Source organism: Pimephales promelas, chromosome 4 (assembly GCF_988280905.1).
Source record: "Pimephales promelas chromosome 4, fPimPro1.hap1.1, whole genome shotgun sequence".
NCBI classification, from domain to species: domain Eukaryota; kingdom Metazoa; phylum Chordata; class Actinopteri; order Cypriniformes; family Leuciscidae; genus Pimephales; species Pimephales promelas.
In genome coordinates this window covers 38584080-38603067 of record NC_142772.1, presented here as the reverse complement: position 1 = coordinate 38603067, position 18988 = coordinate 38584080, and the positions used below count along the sequence as shown (strand labels likewise).

The window sequence follows — 18988 nt, the reverse complement described above, 5'->3', positions numbered from 1 at the left end:
ATAAAATAAAATAAAATACAATAAAAATTGTTACAATTTTATTATTAAAAATTGTTTTACTAAACCATTTTAAAGCTATAGTTTACTTAAAAGTTTAAATTCTGTCATCATGTTTGTTCCAACATGGAAAACATGTTGTAACCAAACAGATGTGGGGCACCATTGACTTGAACCATATTTTCCTTTCCTACTGAGGAAGGCAGAGTCAAGGGTGAGTAAATGATAACACAATTTTCATGTTTGGGTGAACTATCCCTTTAAGTGTGACACACAGACATCAGATGCAGATTCATTCATACAGAGAGCTCAAAAGCACTGATTCACATACATAAATTTGTCTTTCATTTTTGCAAGAGATGTTTAAATCAAAGATGTTGATAAAATATATACATCCTGATGCTCTTACACTCATTAACATCGAGTTGTGACAGGACTGGGTGTGAAAAAAATAAAAATAAAAAAAAGTCTGACGTTGCCAATAGGAATTTAAATGGTCATTGAATAAGAAGCACATTAATCATTGAGATATTTATGATGCTGGTGTCACAACTGGGTTGTATAAATCACAGGAAGATAAGGTTTAGGGTCAAAAGGCTTTACAATTCCACACTATCCAAACAAGGAAGGCCAACAAGCACAACCGCTATGCATTGATGTGACCAGACAAATGAGAACTGAAAAGACTGCTACTACAAGGCAAATGAGGGCAATTAATGGCAAACACCTGTGATGATTCAATGAATCTCCATGACAACTCATTAGTGGTAGGAAATTAAACAAATGACAATACTAAGGAATACAAACTAAAAGACCATGAAAGTGTAACTAAGACAAAGATAACGGCATCTGTGAAAGTTGGTACGGTCAAAAGTTTGGAAACATAGTCTCTTATGCTCATCAAGCCTGCATTTATTTGATCAACAATTTAAAATAATGTTGTTGTTTTGTTTTTTTTATACTGTATATACGTCAAAAATAGAATTTATTTCTGATGCAAAGCTAAAATTTATCAGCCATTACTCTTCAGGTGTCACATGATACTTCAGAAATACAATATGCTGATTTATTATCAGTGTTGGAAACAAATGTGCTACTTTATTTTTTTCAGGATTCTTTGATGAATAATAAAAGAAAAAGCACAGTATTTATTTAAAACAGGAATCTTCTATAACGATATACACTACCGTTCAACAGTTTGAGATCAGTGTTTCTTTTTCTTTTTTTGAAAGAATACTTTTATTCAGCAAGGATATGAAAGTGATAGTAAATATATTGTTGGAAACGATTTCTATTTTGAATAAATGCTGTTCTTTCTAACTATTTATTCATCAATGAATCCTGAAAAAAGTATCACAGGTTCCAAAAAATGTATATATTGCCCAGGCCTAATTAAAATACATAAATAACATGGAGCCTAAAATACAATTGTTACTAAAAGGTAAAATACCCGAGATCAGATTAAATAGTTTTTTTAAACAGACATGCTTGTTTTAAACAGTTTTGAGTTTTGACCCAGTGCCAAATCCTTCTCTTCCTCTGGTTTCAATGTCTCTGTGCACTAAGTTCCTCTCCCTCGCTTGAGTGAGCACAAGACATGGCCATAATCGACAACCATAACAACCCTCGAGCGCTGGAAAACGGTCAGAATCTGTATGTGTGTTGAGAAAGATTGACCTGTGGCCCTGTGTTTTACCCTAAAACTTTCTTTCATACCTGTTTTCGCTGGGAGCCTTCAAGACAATAGAGCGACTAAAGTCACACACCTGACCCGTGATGATGAATATCAGCCCCAACACCCCACACACACACACACACATCTCTCTAGGGTTTGGATTCTATCATTATCTCTCACCTTGTCACGGTCAACCTGAAAAGCTTTCTCTCTCTCCCTATGACACTCTCTCTTTCTCTCCAATCATCTGTTCTTGCCATTTCTGTGCCAATGCATTTTTATGTCTTTCTCAATAGTTCTTTCATTACTTGTTTTGAATCGACTCTCACCAAGACTAGAACAGAGGAGTGAAGCAATAATGTCTTTGTCTTTGCTGACTAATTAAAGGACGGGCTGATATATACATCACATCTCCCTCTCTTTTCTCTGCTTCAGATATTTCTCAGGAAAACCATCCTTCAAACTTGAGTTTCCTTCATGAGATGAGAAATCTGAGGTGACCGTTATGCTTGGGGACAGACTGGGACAGCCTCTTTCAGTCTGGCATTTATTCAGCTATGAACTCCTGCTCTGCGCTCTGAAATACTCAATCAATCGCCCTGATGAAACCCCGCCCCAAAACCGTTACCATTCGAAAAACCCAAAAACACAGTCTGGCACAAAGTAGTATTTTTTTTAAACCAGGTAAAAGAAAACAAACTACTGTGGAGTGATGCTTTAGTAAAACTTTCAATCAATCAGAAAAAAAGCAACACATAGCAAGGTCTCTACGGCGTATGAAAGTCACTCTCATTACCAGATGTCTCCATTTTACTGATCTCAGACCAGCGTTTATCTCCTCTCCCCGAGAAGCCATTTCTCCCTCCTACGCACCCACTCTGACAGAACGAAAGAACGGGTGAGAGAATAAATTAGCATTTCAGAAAGATAGAGAGAGAGAGAGAGAGCGAAAGACGGGAGAGGGAAGCGATCAAGTTATTCTCAGGAGATTGGTTAAGATGAGAAAAAACAGTAGGGGGTTGCGTATATACCTACACAAACAATTCCAACCACCAAATGTACAAACGACATTGACACGAGAATGCAAACGTACAAAATTACGTTTTTAGTGGAGAACGCAGAACACAGGAAGAGCATACCGCCTACAGGTTCACTGAGGATGAAACAATCCAATACAGCAAACCCTCCCAAAGCACCTCGCGCGGTTTTAACTGAGAAGCGAAGTAGCTTGCACCGTTGTTTTGTTCAATCATGCATCTAAGCTATTCCCCAGCTCCTCACCCAGAGCCGGATTCTCAGTTACGAGCCAGTTACATTGCTCATGCCAGACCATCTACCTGGATCATTAACTAGAGGTTTTTTATCCAAAGTGACAGTACACTAATTGCAGGGACAGTGCCTCTGGAGTATTCTGCAGATCGGTCTCCTGCTCAAGGGCTCGATGGTAATAGAGCAACACTGTGATCTCAGTGACTCTCCAGTTCATGGATCACAATCACCTGGGACCGAACCTCCATTCGCCACCAAACCGGTGCAGATCAGCACCCGCAAAGCTAATCGTCAGCCCGATCGTGCTGTACCTGCATACTAATGTCGCAACCATAGCACCTCCTCTGAGCGCGGTATCTCTACGAGCTGGTGGACAGGAATAAATAAACTCGGCTGCAGCTGAGTCCGTTTATCTGAACGCAACAGCATTCCTGCAAACTAATGGAATGTTTAGAATCCAGAGCCCGTGGGGACGTTCCGATTCAAATTCCAAATGCGTTTATTAATTCCGCTCATAAATGAAGTTCCCCTCCTCGCGGCATATCGCAAATGAGATCCCTTTCCATAATTTGTCTTTGTTGAGTTTCACAGTTCTGCATTGATCTAAAAGACCCTGCGACAAACGACACTGACAGAGGCAGGAAGATGAGGGACCTCAGATTTCTAATGCGTAAATCATCTTTGGAAATGCTCCTATTTGACACCTTGGACGTTTTCAAATGTTTGAATACAAGCTGCATTTACCACCGCCTGCAGCAAATGGCACTTTTTTTTTTCCTTCACGTGTGCTTCTACAAGTATGATGGACTGGAAAGCATCTACAACCTCTGCAAATCACAGACTTAGACATTTCGCTCTAGAAGTCTGGCAGTAAATGCTTTCATAAATTCAGCCATTCATGTGTTGCTGAGATGCTGGAGGCCTTTGAATGAGGGCAGTTCAAGTTTAAGAGTTTTTAACCTTCTAAACATTTATAAGCAATGGACACCAACTCATACTGTTTCACGTTTGCAAGTAACTTCTTTGTGCATGTAGCATAATGCAGCTGAATTTCCCATAATGACCCAATTCAATTAAGATCGAATTTCAGATCTAACTTACAGTATCGTCCTCTCTGCTTGATCTCACGAGCTTTGGAATAAATACATCAATAATTTCATAAGCTGGAGAGAGTTCATGATGCAATTTTGCTCGGAGTAATTTTGGAGAAATATAATTTCCATTGCTGTTTTTATCCCCTTGGACACTATGGAAAAATATCTCAATGTAAAATAATATCATGAAACGCATTCAGAACTAAATGCTGTAGACAGTTTAATTTGTATAAAAAGCTCATGTCAGCCTAAAAAGCTCTCTCGTTGTGAGACTGAATTTGTTCTCTCTCTCTTTAGAATTCTCCCATGTTAAATAAGAAAAACGTTTTTATTTGTCAACTCATTATTTGTAGGGATGCACTATATTAATTCAAATTTCAAACAGATTCAAACATATAAGCTACTAAATGTCTGATATTAAAAGTATGTACCATTTTGTCTAAAATTAAAAATAACACTAAAACCAATCATTTTAAAATGCTACTAGTGAATTTAGGCATCGTTACGTAAAATGGATATTCCTTTTAGGATTTGCTAAAGATTATTTAACAGTGTTGTCAATTTATTAAAGTTTTTTAAAGAATAAGACTGTGGGGTAGATGGCAGCAGATGTAATAAAAAATATTTAAAAAATATGGGAAATGATCAAGTAGAATTAAATATACAATATCAAGCAAAACATTCAATATCCAACAGTACTGATACAATTCAGGATAAGTAAAATGTTTTTAAAAGGATCTTATCTCTCTAATGCTCACCAAGGCTGTACTTATTTGATCAGAAACACAGCAAAACAGTATTATTGTGAAACCTTGTATTGTAAATACAAACGTGAAAAAAACGTTTCAATTGTTAAAAGTAATTTATTCCTGTGATGGCAAACCATTACTCCATTCTTCAGTGTCATTTGATCATTTTAAAGAAATCATTTTGTAAGGACTCACTGTAAAATCTAATATTGTTCTTACTAAGATTTTTTTTGTTAACTTTACTTAATGTCCAATAATTTCTTCAATTAATTCATTTCTTCATGCCGCAATGCACTCTGGGAGTACACTTCCTCAGATCACAGACAGAATTAAGTTGACAAAACTTAAATGGATTAAGTAAATGTAACTTGAAGTAATTAAGTTATACTTACTTAATAAAATTAAGGCAACGAGTTTCCATAATAAAATTAAGTAAACTGAACAAATTGTTTTTTACAGTGCACAACAAATAGCTGGTAGAGACTACACCGGGTTAGTAACATCAACAACTCTGGAATTTACATAAACCCCTCCCCCGGGAACGCGATTTATAGATTATCATGACAGAATATGCTAATCAATGACTAGAAGATAGTTAACTCAACATCAGCTGCATAAATTATTCAACTACCATTCAGAAATGTCCTGTTGCGTGTTAAAATTGTCACTTTTTGAGGGTGAGCAAAAACGCAATTTAATGTACCCTTTCGAAGAAAAAAAGAAAAATATACTGTATATATATATATATATATATATATATATATATATATATATATTAAATAAAAAAAATTTGACCCCAAACTTTGAACTGTAGTGTACATTCAAAAATCAATTAATAACTGTTATGGTTCATGTCTAATTGTTTCATCAGTTGCAAGAGCTGCTTACACTTACTCAGGTCAGATGTCCTGAATGAGTCTCCTCAGGTCTCCTGTGCACCAATCCAGCACCTTGGACAGAACCACAATTAGCACCTTGGACAGAACCACAACACTCAGCTGCAGACAGGAGACGTGGCATAGCTGGAGTCAATTCGTGCTCGCCAGGCTGCTACACAAAATGACAAGTAATGCTGCTCTCTACCTCTTTTCCATAACAGATGAGGCTTATGCTGAAGCAACCAAATAGACAGTCTCTCCAAGACACTCCGAATTCATGTTCCGCCTCCTCAACCCCCATCTCCTGGAGAACTCCCGATAAGTGCACAGACACACAAGGAGCTCCCGTAGAGCACTATCAGTGCACTCTAGCACGACAGAAACTGACCCATCGGCTACTCCAAAACCTCTCCAGTCTGATCGGCCTCTTAATGCTAAATAAACACCTCTCAGAAGCATTTCCACCATGACCCTGGACGTGCTTCTTTTCATTCCCGGCACACATCTGTAATAATCTCTACAACAACAAAAACACTTAATGTCAAGCATGCAAACGGTGGCTCTGATAAAAATTCATAGGCTAATACAATTTGACGACGTGATATTTCAACACTGCCACATTTCTCCAAAATAATCATGCTGGATGAAGACAAAAAGAGCCCTGCTTCATTAATTATGCAACAGAATGAGAAAATTTATATCTATTAAATAATATAAAATTAAATGGACAGCTTTATGAGGTCCCTGACAATAACAAGTGAACAATGATTCAGCGAGATGTTTTATATTTTCTCTTTCAAAAATCCTAATTTTTCATGTGTTCTTTCCTCCAGATGAAAAACACTTTTCACTGGAAACCCCTTTGATTCGGTGTGTTGAGATGACTTGTTAAATTATTCAGCTGTTTGCATTTTCTCAGCTTGATCGTTGTGGCATGGCTACCAATGTCATTGTCAAAGAAACTGAGGGTGTCATTTTTTGTGAGGTCATATATCAACTGCAGTGAAATCCAGTGGATATGAGCTCAAATACAGGCTTTGCATTAAGCATGCAATAGTATGCAAATTAGTGAGGTGGAATACAAATATATATTTGTAAGAGCATTGGAAAAACTGACCTTAGCTCGAGGAAACAAGAAGTGAAACAAAATATTTCTTTTGGTCCATAAGACTTTATTTCAGGTCTACATATGGCTATGCTTTCTTATCAGAATCCATGTCAGAAGCATTGGAGGGAAACAGTACAGCAGTGGAATCAGATCAGCTCTACAGGGCTTTAAATCTCACACCCAAATCAGTCATAGATCTTTGGCTAAGCAGTTACAGGTGATTAGGTGGGGGCTTTACAGACTTAAGGCTTCTTTAAACACACACTTACACTTACAATTATCCCTAATCATTCCACAACAGGTGGCCGGCTGGAGTCCGGTCTAGAGGTGAACCGTTGAAGTGCCCTTATTACAGGTTAACAAAGCACCTGCAGTGGCACAGACGAGAGCCTGACAAGGCCCGTTTTAAAGGCTGTCTCACTGATAACAAACTCTTTCCCGAACGCCCAATCATCTCAAAGCACTAAAATCCAATCATACTTAAATTACAGCATGGCTCAAGAACTTCAGATTGGAGGACTGTGTTGTGACAAAACTCATGCCCATGTGCTTGATTAATCACTCGAAGGGCTTCATCAATGAAGCCAGAGAGCTTCCTTTAAGAAATGGTTGGTACTGCAAATGCTTTGCAAGAGAATTATCAAGGGTTTTAGGACTTTATCATCACAGTGATAAAATAATGCAATATCACCTACTGTAGGTGTGCACACTAATCCATATTTCAAAAGCGCATGGTACCATATTAACATGTTTACATGATGTGTGTGAGGCCAGTATAATGATTATGAGTAGATAACATTTTAATTTAACGTTTTATTATGAGCACCAGAGTGAAACACATTCAGTTTCTTAAATTAAGCTTAAAAGGGGTAGTTCGAAATTCTGTCATCGTTTATTAATATTAATCACCCTCATGTATTTCCAAATCTACAGGCTTGCCTTTCTTTGGAACAGGAAATATATTCTTGTGCATACAATGAAAGTCAGCACAGTGCAAAACAACAAAGGACCACATCGACTCTCATTGTATGGTCAAAACAAGAATGTATGAAGTAATACAAGATTTGGAAATGTTTAATTTTTTTTAAATTAAGAATTTATTGAGACAAAACAATAATTGGCAGACCCCTTGTAGTACCAACAAGGACCCCCAAGGGTTCACAGATCCCGTGCTGAAGACACAGGTATAGCTGTTAACAATCTGGACTGATTGCCAGAGAGATCACCTGAAGGGTTTAATCCAGTCTGTGTTAATCCCAACTTCAATCCACCCAGTTCCTGTCACCTCTCCACTGTCCTGGACAACCAGGGTTGTGTTTCCCATACAACTATGTAGTTCGCTGCTTCACTACCATAGTACGATGCATCTTTGGACAAATCAACTAGCTAATCACGACTGTTTCCCAAAAAAACCCATTGTTCAACCACATTGGTTTCGCACGTGGTGGAGTAATAACTACTTTTAATGAAATTGTTTGAGATCCAATTAATAAATTACAGACATGTCATCTGACTGAGGACCATTTCTAATTATTTTCAGTTATTTTGCTTTATTACCAGCAGTGTTGTAGTACTCGAGACTCGGACTCGTCTCGAGACCATATTTTAATGGTCTTGGTCTTGTCATGGACTCGTGTCCATTTGGACTCGGAATTGACTCGTACTCGAACATTTTTTTTTTTTTTAGGACTCGGAATTATTCCCGAGTCCACTCGAGTTCAATTCAAAATATTTTTTATGATTATTAATGTATGTTAATAAAATATTTCTTTAAATTGATTGACACGTCCAGTGATTGGTGATTTTCTAGTGCGCAACTGCGCATGACAAATTGTAATAAAATTACTTTTTACACCACCTACTATGTGGCCTTTTTACCCTAAACTGATCATATTTTTTAAACTCTAAGTAAATTCAGTAAAAAAAAGGATTTCTCTAAGTAAATAAAAGTAAATTAGGTAATCAACCCTCACTGGTCTCGGTCTCGACTCGGACTCGACCGTCTCTGGTCTCGGACTCGACTCGGTCTTGACTCAGACTCGACTCTCTCTGGTCTCGGTGTCGACTCGGACTCGAGTGAGGTGGTCTCGACTACAACACTGATTACCAGACTCAATATCGTTCTTACATAGTAGAGCATGTTCGCACATTCGTACTCTTCAAAATTGGTACTTTAAATATTTTGAAAAACTAAAAGACGTAAATTACATTTGTATGTATTCTAAATAAAAGGCACTTGTTGTACTGAAGGTCAGCTTGCTTATTTTGCTCAAGATAAGGATTTATTATTACGTCCAAATGTGATACTATAGCTGTCGTTCAAACCACACAACTTTGAGTTTGCGATGCTGGAATCATTGGAACGATTGTTTCGGGAAACACCGACTCATTGAACTATGCTGATAACGACGAAATTTGCGACCATAGTTGGCTAACGATGCTTTCGGGAGACGCACCCCAGGACGGGTTACTGTATGTAGGTTGCAGGTTCATATCTCAGCAAAGGACAGCTACTGTGGAAAGTTACTGAGACCCATCGTCAATGTGGTGCCCTTGAGCAAGATAGTGCCTGATCCCAGGTCGCTCCTGAAATTAGTGTACTGTACATTGCTTTGGATAAAAGCATCTGCTAAATGACAAGTAACCAACCCCGGCACCCTGCTGTAAGATGTTTCTTACTTTGCAAATGAGTTTGCTGATTAGAATAAGAATATATTCCAAAATGTCTCATCAGTATGTTAATTACTCTAAACCTGCAATGTAAGATGTGTCATCAAATCAAGCTGTACGGCCATGTTTGCTGGGCACTGTTACGGGTACTCGAGCTGGACAATGCGTCTTTTTCACCTATTGTGTTGAAAGGCAGCATAACCTTTTTAAAATGGATGGAAGTGTGTGGCATGACCTATAGAGTCCCATTCCCCCCTTCACCCCTTCCCCCCTCCAACATATTATGCATTTTAGTTCTTTTGAAATGTGTAATTTAACAGCGGTAGATAGAGAGATACATTACTGTTTCCAATTTACCTACTATCAAAAAGAGTTTGCAATACAAAACGCAATAAATTCACACAGTAAGGTTAAAACGCACAGAAGGTTAAACCAATAAAAAAAAGGCATTTTTACAGTCTGCTGTGGCATATGCTAAATATCGTTCACACATAATATGTTTGTGCTGGAGGATAGCGCAGCGTAGACAGAGAATATTTGCTTTCCATCACGTAAAACAAAATGTGTTGTGATTTTTTCATGCATTTCAAATATCTAGGAGTGAAAAATCTAAAAACATGAATATAATCATTCAGCTGAGTGCAGCTGCTCGGTCAATCTGGTCATCGCTGAGACATGTTCTACATTCTCAATCTTATTTCAATCTACATTATGCACAAATTGGAAGAAGACAATGAGAATGATGAGGGTCCATGCTCCTCAAACACACATATCTGAGACTTAATGAGTGCGTCTTAGAAACCCCATTTATCACACACTTCTAGAGCTTATTTTTAGAGCAAGACAGTTCCTATAGTGCATTAGTTTAATTGAACAAGAAATGTAATGTTCATTTTTAAATACATTAATATATATATATATATATATATATATATATATATATATATATATATATATATAAATTGAGATTCGTTTTCTCGAGTTTACCTGCATTTACAATGACATCAGTCTTCTCAAAGTCTCTGGAACTACAATATGTTCACACAGTCAGTCAGGGATATCTGTACAGTTCTATTAGCTTACTTAAAATTCCAGTAATGCTTAATTTTACAGTGTCCTTGTTACATATGTTACATTACCACAGTAATAACAGTAATATACCCATAATTACATGCAACTAACCCTAAACCAAATCCGAATCATACCTTAACCCTATAATAATGTTGTTAATTATTATTACTCAGTACTTAATAAATACACTGTAACAATGACACCTTAGTGTAAGCCAAATTCCTTAACTTAAAAAGACCTACAGTACAACGTCATCTAAAAACATACAGAGTTGTGCAGATCAGGGCTTTAAGTATGATTTAATTATAAACTCCAAAATATAAATATGACATTAGACATTATATTTTCAAATGTAAAATCTAATACATTTGTGTTATATTTTAAATTAATTTAAATGTCAAAATGTAAACCATTAGGAAAGCACAATATTATCATGGGTAACATAATAGCATTTGACATATTAACAAAAACATGCAAAAATAAATTATAGAAAAATAATTATTATTATTTTACTCTTATTAAATGTACCATTGTTCTTCTATACTGTAGTACTATCATACTGAAGTGACTGACTGTCTCAATTTGAAGAAAAGTTTTTGTTTTTCATGAGACTTCCTTACTTTATACTTCAATACATAAAATGTCAAACTTTGACAAAAAATTGCTTTCTTGATTATTTGACATTTTACAATAGTGAATTCATAATGTCTAAATACAAATTCAAAAGCAAAATGTGTGATATAAAAAAGACATATATAAACGGTGTTTGAAGGACTTGAAAATCTTTGAAAAATCTTTTATTTTATCTATTATTTCTGTTATCAAAAATAAGAAAAAATAAGCAAATTACAAATAGGAAAAATGTAATACAACAAAAATATGGCATTAAACAAATTAAGTTTTTCTGGTACAATAGGTTTATTTAACGTAGTTAGAATTAGTACAGAAGTTTAATAATGAAAAGTAAAAGTAAAATATTACATAGTCTTCACTGTACGAACTATAAGCCTATAAATGAATTCTTATTAAAGCTTATTAAAGTTATTCATTAGAAGAGCAGCAAGTTATTTTCTCTTTGAATTGATTGATTCACAATCGTGACACAGAGCAGCAGGTATTAGGCTGCTGTCACTTTAACAGGTTAATAATATGGGGAACATGAATCGCAATATATTGCAGAATCGAATCGCAATACTTGCTTGTATCGCAATATATTGAGAATCGCAATAATATTGAATTGTGGCCCAAATATCGCGATTCGCGATACTATCGAATCGTCACATTTTTGACAATTCCCACCCCTAGTATCTGCAGGTTGGAGTAATGGGCGTGGAGAAAGGTAGGAGGGCATGGAGAAAGGTCTTTATCATTGGTCTCGAAAGCTGTCTGTCAGGGTGTAGGGTAAGGTAAGGGGTTAGTTTCTGTTGTAGCAATACACCTTTCAGCATGCCCATTACTCCGACCTGAAGCTATCCCTGTCTCACTCAAATGAGTAGCACAGTTTCGTTCCGCTTTCATTTCATTTGTCGTTAGGTGTTTCCTACGCAACAGAAATGGCAGCACTTATCAGTTGGGCAACGTGATGGTGGTCATACCAGTGCCAATTAAACACAATATAGTCGCACCAGCTGGAAAAAAAAAAAAGTTGCAAAATGCCCTGTAATTTAAAAAAAGTTGTGGCTAAAGACTAAATAAATAAAATAATTTAAACTAATTTAAAATCAACTCTTTTAAGTGATAAAAGTGAATGTACACATCACAAACAACATAAAGTACAAAAATATATATTTTGGAAATTGCTGAAGAATTTACATTTTAACGTTATTAAATTACTAATGCTTTCAAAGATTAGCTTAACTGACAGCAAAGGTAATCCAAATGTAAAAATAGTGGTACAATACATTATAAAATCAGAAAAACTAATCAGAAATCTCTCAAAACCAATATGGTGCAGATATATCAAGCATCCCTACAATGCAGTGATATGTTTAATATGAAAACAGATGTACTGGTTACATTGTGTTTTCTTAATCTTTATGTTTATCATGCTGTAGCAGTCACCTATCTGGTGTGCTCTATACACAGGCACAACTGCATAAAACAATCTTGAGGTCAATTAACCTGAAAAAAGCATTGAGTGGTAAAGGTGATGCATAGGAAGGAACTGATGGGTAAATATCACAAAATATTACATCAATGACATTAATCACATCTTCTCTATATAATCATTCGAACTGAACATATACAACAGCAACGATGTGGAATCTCGTGTGTAATCCAGTTCACATGGCACTGTATATACACACACCCTGAGATTAACAATCACCACAAAGCCAAGCTACAAAACTGAATGATAAAACACTGCATCACAGTTCTCTAGAATCTTTAAACTTATATAATATTTAAACTTGTTCATTTTGCAATTATTTATTTATCTTCTCAAGGAGAAGAAAGGGGGGAGAAAACCGTTATGGAAGAGGTATATGAAGAAACAGAAAGAATAAGGTTAATATGGAGAGATGTGTAAAAGACTTTTAGCTCACCGTTATTGAATTGGAGTGAGTTTGGGGGTGGGTCAAGACTGTGAAAAGTACCACCTTCCTTAGAAAGACTACAATCTATCTGAATGGCATAAAAGTCAGGGGGCTTATAAAGTAAAGAGGGGAAGAGAGGGAAAGTAAAGAAGGAGTGAGATTCACACTGGGGGTCTGATAAGAGGATACGAAAAGAAGAATGGGGGGAAAGAAATATAATTAACCACGAGCACAGCTCAGAGTCCCAGCATGCTTCTGTATTAATGGAAGTGCTACTGTAGATAATGTGCTGCTGCATTTCCTAGCAACTGTAAATAGTACTTTCTTGTGGATAATGGTTGAGCTATACAGTACCTTCTATATTTTATATATGTACACTCAAAAAAAAAAAAAAAAAGACAAGCCCTAAACCTACAATATTATCATTGATTTCATGAGATTTTGAATCCATATTAAATACTAATGTATCATTTGTCATGCATTTAAAAGCAAATAAACATCCGGCTGTAGCGAATTCCTCTTAAAAAGAGCTATTAGTGTAATAATATGTTTCAACCTATTATTATAACTAAAAATTTTGCTCCGCTATGCTGAATACATTGTCTTTTCTAACCTTAATAATGCCCAAACAACCTTGAAGTATTTAGATATGCAGCAAAACAAAACACTGGTGATTGGGCCCCTGGTTATTCCTCATCAGCGCTTTAAACTTCACTGAAGTATTAAGCAAAAGACACCGTGCTGGTATAATTAACAGCTGTGTGACTGGCAGATCTGGGTTGGGTAACTGCAGCTTAATCCCCTGTTTCCAGTACAGTATTAATCCAGACATGAGGGAGCAGTGCTAACATGCTAATGTCAAAGCTGAGGCCAGTTGACAGCGGTGGCTAATCTGTATGAAGTCCAATATATTCCCCCTTGTGACACCAAACCGTTTGATAAACCCTTATATGAGTTTGGGTTTCATATGGTTGATCTGCCATAATTACAGTTGCAGCTATGCAAACAAATTGGTGGTGGGGGTGATGATGGCGCGGTGGATAAGACTATGCCTTTGGTGTGAGAGACCCGGGTTCGAATCCACTGTGAGACACCAATGTGTCCTTTAGCAACACTCTTAACCCCTAGTTGCTCCTGAGGAGTGCGACCTCTGACATATATAGCAATTTTAAGTCGCTTTGGATAAAAGCATCAGCTAAATGAATAAATGTAAATTAATAACTAAATGCTAAATGAGCATAGCTTACGAAGCCTATTCAGTGGTCAATCAACATAGGTTTTTTTGATGGCCGATGCCAATATCTTATAGCAAATTGTGGCCAATGCAAAGCTGTTATAAAAGATATCAGTCTATTTAACTCAAAGAAAGCAAACACCTCAAGCACAACTGCTGCAAATACATTTATTTTACATATGCTTGCTAAAATACTAAAATTGGAAATATTTGTTTGCGTAGTTTATAAAATGTCTGATACTGATTATTTTGCATTAACAAGTATTATACATATACTATTATTAGATAGAACTGTTGATGGTAAACTAATGCAGACATACATAGAATGGACATCTGCACATTGATCAATTTATCAGTCAACCACTAATATCCACACCTCAATCCAAAGGTTTTGTTAAAATATACATCCAGCATTGCAATTTTCAACTGGAAATCAATTGATTACTGTTGCAACAATTTTTTACAAAAAAAAAAAAAGGCGGTTAATAAATGTTAAATGTCGAACAATAGTACCCCTGGGCTGCACTAGCTGCATGCCTATGATGTATTAGCCTCTCAAGCCGGTGGAGCCTGTCAGAAAGCTGAGAACTCTCAGTATTCGCTCTCTCCCAGTGAGTATAACGTTAATGAAAGCTGAACGCAACACTGTAGCATTTGCTGAGAGTAGGAGAGAGCGGGCAGGAACCCCTCCGGGTCTTTACCTCTATTGTTAAGAGAGGGTGAGGCATAGCAGGGGGTTAATGCCAGCGTGGGTAGCTCCTGTCCCTGCTAAATCTTGACATCATAAGGAGAAAGAGACAAAGAGGGACAGAGGAGAGGGGAAAAGAAAGGTGTACCGTAGCATATATTTTTAGAAATACATGTGAATATGAGTAACACAAACATCTCTAATGTCAAACATGGCACTACATTAAGGTCGAATAATCTAACGTAATGGATTTATGTTCCCAAATCCCAACAATCCACGAAGATGAAGAAATTAGCTACCAAACGCAAGGCCTTGCTTCGATTCAGAGGACAGCGTGCCAGACTGACAAACTTTAATATCCCTGCCTGGTGGTAATAGAAATTCCTTAAATATGGGCAGCCTCATATTAATCAAAAGGTTAAGAGAGAAAATCGCGAAAATAATAAGCCATTTTACATTTAATTTAGTGGCATTTTCTGATAAATTAGGAAGTGTGAGGTTTTGCATTTCAGAGATATTTCAGCATAATAAAAAGATTTTAGAAGTCACAAAAACGTCAGGCTAATTCACGTACGGCAGACTGACATGTCAACACACACACACACTCCATTTTCTAGCACAAAAATACTGCATGCTCATACGTGCCATTTAGCACTTGCTTTTCACAACTTGCTGTTAACCACTTGCTGAGATAATGTGCCTGGAGCAACCTGGGGTGTCTTACTCGAGGGCACATTAACGATAGAGCTAGACTGTGATTTAACCTATACTTGGATTTGTGTTGTAATATAAAAAAGTATTAAACTCATGCTAAAATATACAGATTATAGCACCATTACACACAAAAATGTACACATTTTGTATTAGTCAGTGTTCAACGTGAGCATTACTCACCAATGCGGATACCGACAATACTGTTCCGGAAACTCTCATCAAATGCTGGTACTTTCTTTGCTCGACTAGTGTACCCTGTTGCTCTCACTAGACAAAGACTTGCATCACAAACCAAAGTTTTGACCATCAGCATTACATTTGGTGCTTTAGCTTAAAGAACCCTCAATTCAGAAATGAATTTGCCGTTTGACCGACATTAAAACAGCAATCACTTTGCCTGATTGTACAGTATGTAATGTTGAGGGATGGGCAATATAACAATCTTACAACTATCTGCAGCCAAACAAAATTCTTTAAAAAAAAATCAAATATTCATTCTCATAAGCATACCCCTTCTGCAAGAAAATCTAGAGCCATATACATTAAGTAGTCAAATTAAATTTTAATTAAGCTCATGTATTTTGGAGATAATCTGTAATGTAATTCATGCTACAGTGCTTCAATGTAGTCCCTTTAATATTGTGAGTTTTAAGTGCTCTTTTAAGAAAAGACATACAATGATGAGTAAATAAACTATTGTGTTGTTTAAATATACAAATAAACCAACTATTTGTGTGAGTGTGGTTTCTGTACTATGAAAATGTAACTAGGACAAATTAAAAGTAAATTAAGAGTAAAATATTGAAAAGAGACTCCTGAGGAGGTAAAATAAGATTCTTCCTTGAATAGGGATACAAACGGAACAATTTAAAAGAAAAGCAGTAGGCAAAGTATTATTAGTATAACTAAAAATAATTAATATTAAAATTATTTGTTAATCATTTTAAGACTAATAAATAATTATCCTGATGTAGGTAAGTAGATAGATAGATAGATAGATAGATAGATAGATAGATAGATAGATAGATAGATAGATAGATAGATAGATAGATAGATAGATAGATAGATAGATAGATAGATAGATCTAGAATAGCCTATAAATTAGAAGAATCCTAACATCTAGAATAGTATAAATTCTTTATAGTTTTAAATTCTATGAAACCCAAAATATTGTGCCCCACCTTTTCATCTGGTAGCTATAATCATAAAAATTAAATCAAATGCATGGCCACTTAAACTCCCGACCAACTCTATTAATGTTAGCAGCGGTTTCTCTCTAAGGGAAACTGAGTGAATAATGCACAGATGTGTCGCAGACCACTCATACACACGAACGGGGAAGCGAATAACAACACATGAAAAACACTGGATTCGAGCAGATGGTGGGGTGGTGTGTCTTCGCTGCTAAAACGGAGAAAACCCCGTGAAATTTTTATATTTACCAGTACAATTGCCGCGACGTGCAGGTGACCCGGTCGTGCGCGAGACCGTGCTCATATTTCTCCGTGAAATCTCCTCACACTGATTTAGACCCGTCTGCTGTATTCTTGCACATAACTCGTGGAAATATATATCACAATTAAAGAGTAAAAGACCGTAAAGGTCGCATTCAGTCAGTCAAGTTCACAAGCAGCGGTTAATTGGTGTCTCGTGCCCAGTCGATACTGTCAAGAATGATCTGCGCGCGGTGACGGCGGGAAGGCTCGCCTCTAAAAACGAGAAAGTCTCACGGTGTATGGATGGGAACCGAAACCGTTTTAACGGCTGCATGTTTGTGGATGTCTGAGCTGGGAGAGCCTCGGATCAGTTACACAGATGTGCTGCGCAGGAGGAAAAAAACACCGAGCTTCTTCTCAATAACGGTTTCTCTATTTCTTATCAGGACAAGGAAAAGAGAGTTATTTACTTTATTAGAAAACGGACAGCGATGGACTGCAGTCATTCGTTTGAGAAACTGGATTCACGTCTGTATTCAGCGTATTCGAGCAAACACCCACAAACACACGCAGCTATGGACAACCGGCTATGTTTACCGGGGTTCTGCTCCTTACCTTCGTCAACGCTGAGCATGATTCAGTGTAAAATCCCCGGATAGATCATTTAATCTCTGGTAGATATGTGGGGAAAGGGTCCGGCACCGAATCCTGGCGTTTATCCTTCAGAAAGCAGAGCTCCTCGGTCGGAGACGCGGTGACTCCGGTGAGACGGCAGAAGCGCGGTGCTCGGTTACCGGGAAATGCGCGACAGCGGCTGCTGAGTGAAACGGGATGCGGCTACTCATATACACAAGCGCACGCGAAGGGAGCGTCGTATTCTGAATGGTTAGGATTTAAATTCAAGTCTTCATGGATTTTCAACTGTCTGACACGTTCGGCATCACCGGGACGTACCATTCAGTGCTCGTGAGAAAGGGGGTGTGGCAGCAGGAGCGGGGAGCAGGTTGCGCGTGTTTACCGGCGCGAGCGGCCGACCCTGTGAGCACAATCTCAGTCCGACAGTGCGCGTGCCGAGGAAACATCCACAGAGTGTGACTGATTTTCTAATAACACCGCTGCTGCACTGGATAAACACTGCCAATAGTCGTTTAGGAATATGCTTTGCGGCCTAGTTAGATAAACATCTACAATGAAACACATGTTATTGGAAAAGTAACTCTAGTTATTATAAAAACATTACATACTGGGAGTTTGTGCTGTTAGCTATAAGGGCCCTTGCTTCTCTCAGCATGTGGGCCAGGAACCAAGTGTAGAGTAAACCCAAAGTCACAAGCCAGTGGTCCCCACACTAAAAATGATTAATAGGCCTAAACATACTAAATAATGCATTAATAAAAATGTAAAACTGTAGAAAGGTTTGAGGTATATGGTTAAGGGATCAAAATAATTAGTCTGGTAAAAACAAAGTCAATAGAAAAATCTCCAAGAAAGTCTCCACCAAGAAACAAACAATTGTGTAGCCTATATCATCATCATCACCAAGGAATATTCACCTCTTGAAACTAACCAGTACAATGGCTGGTGACATATGGCAACAAAGTTTCTGGTGGTGTGAATGGGACTTTATACTGACATGCAGTGCAACACATGAATGTAGTAGCAGACCTAGAGCCAGAGCCGTTTCTGTGCATTTTGGTACCATAGCAAGATTCCATAGTTATTTTGCAGACACATCAATCATGTAAAAATATTTAATTTCAATATACCCTAACCTAAAGTTTTGTATTTCTGATCACTATATCTGATAACATTTGGAGAGAGAAAAAACACAAGCTAACATTCAGCAAGTTAAATGTCATTGAGTCAAATCC

At 37.1% G+C, this 18988-nt stretch overlaps 1 protein-coding gene across 9 annotated transcripts in view; it reads right to left on the bottom strand.

The window, feature by feature from the left end:
* tenm1 (teneurin transmembrane protein 1) overlaps nt 1–18988 on the bottom strand; it is a 278449-nt gene that overhangs the window by 139446 nt on the left and 120015 nt on the right. For 6 of the 9 annotated variants that reach the window (XM_039659141.2, XM_089130473.1, XM_039659143.2 and 3 more), the window contains exon 1: nt 17733–18148. The exons of 1 other annotated variant lie outside the window; for it this stretch is intronic. The gene's annotated coding sequence lies outside the window, so the exon portion shown is untranslated. Of the gene's footprint in view, nt 1–17123; nt 17644–17732; nt 18150–18988 lie in introns of those variants that run through there. 2 more of the 9 variants (XM_089130477.1, XM_089130472.1) reach the window with 2 other exon arrangements.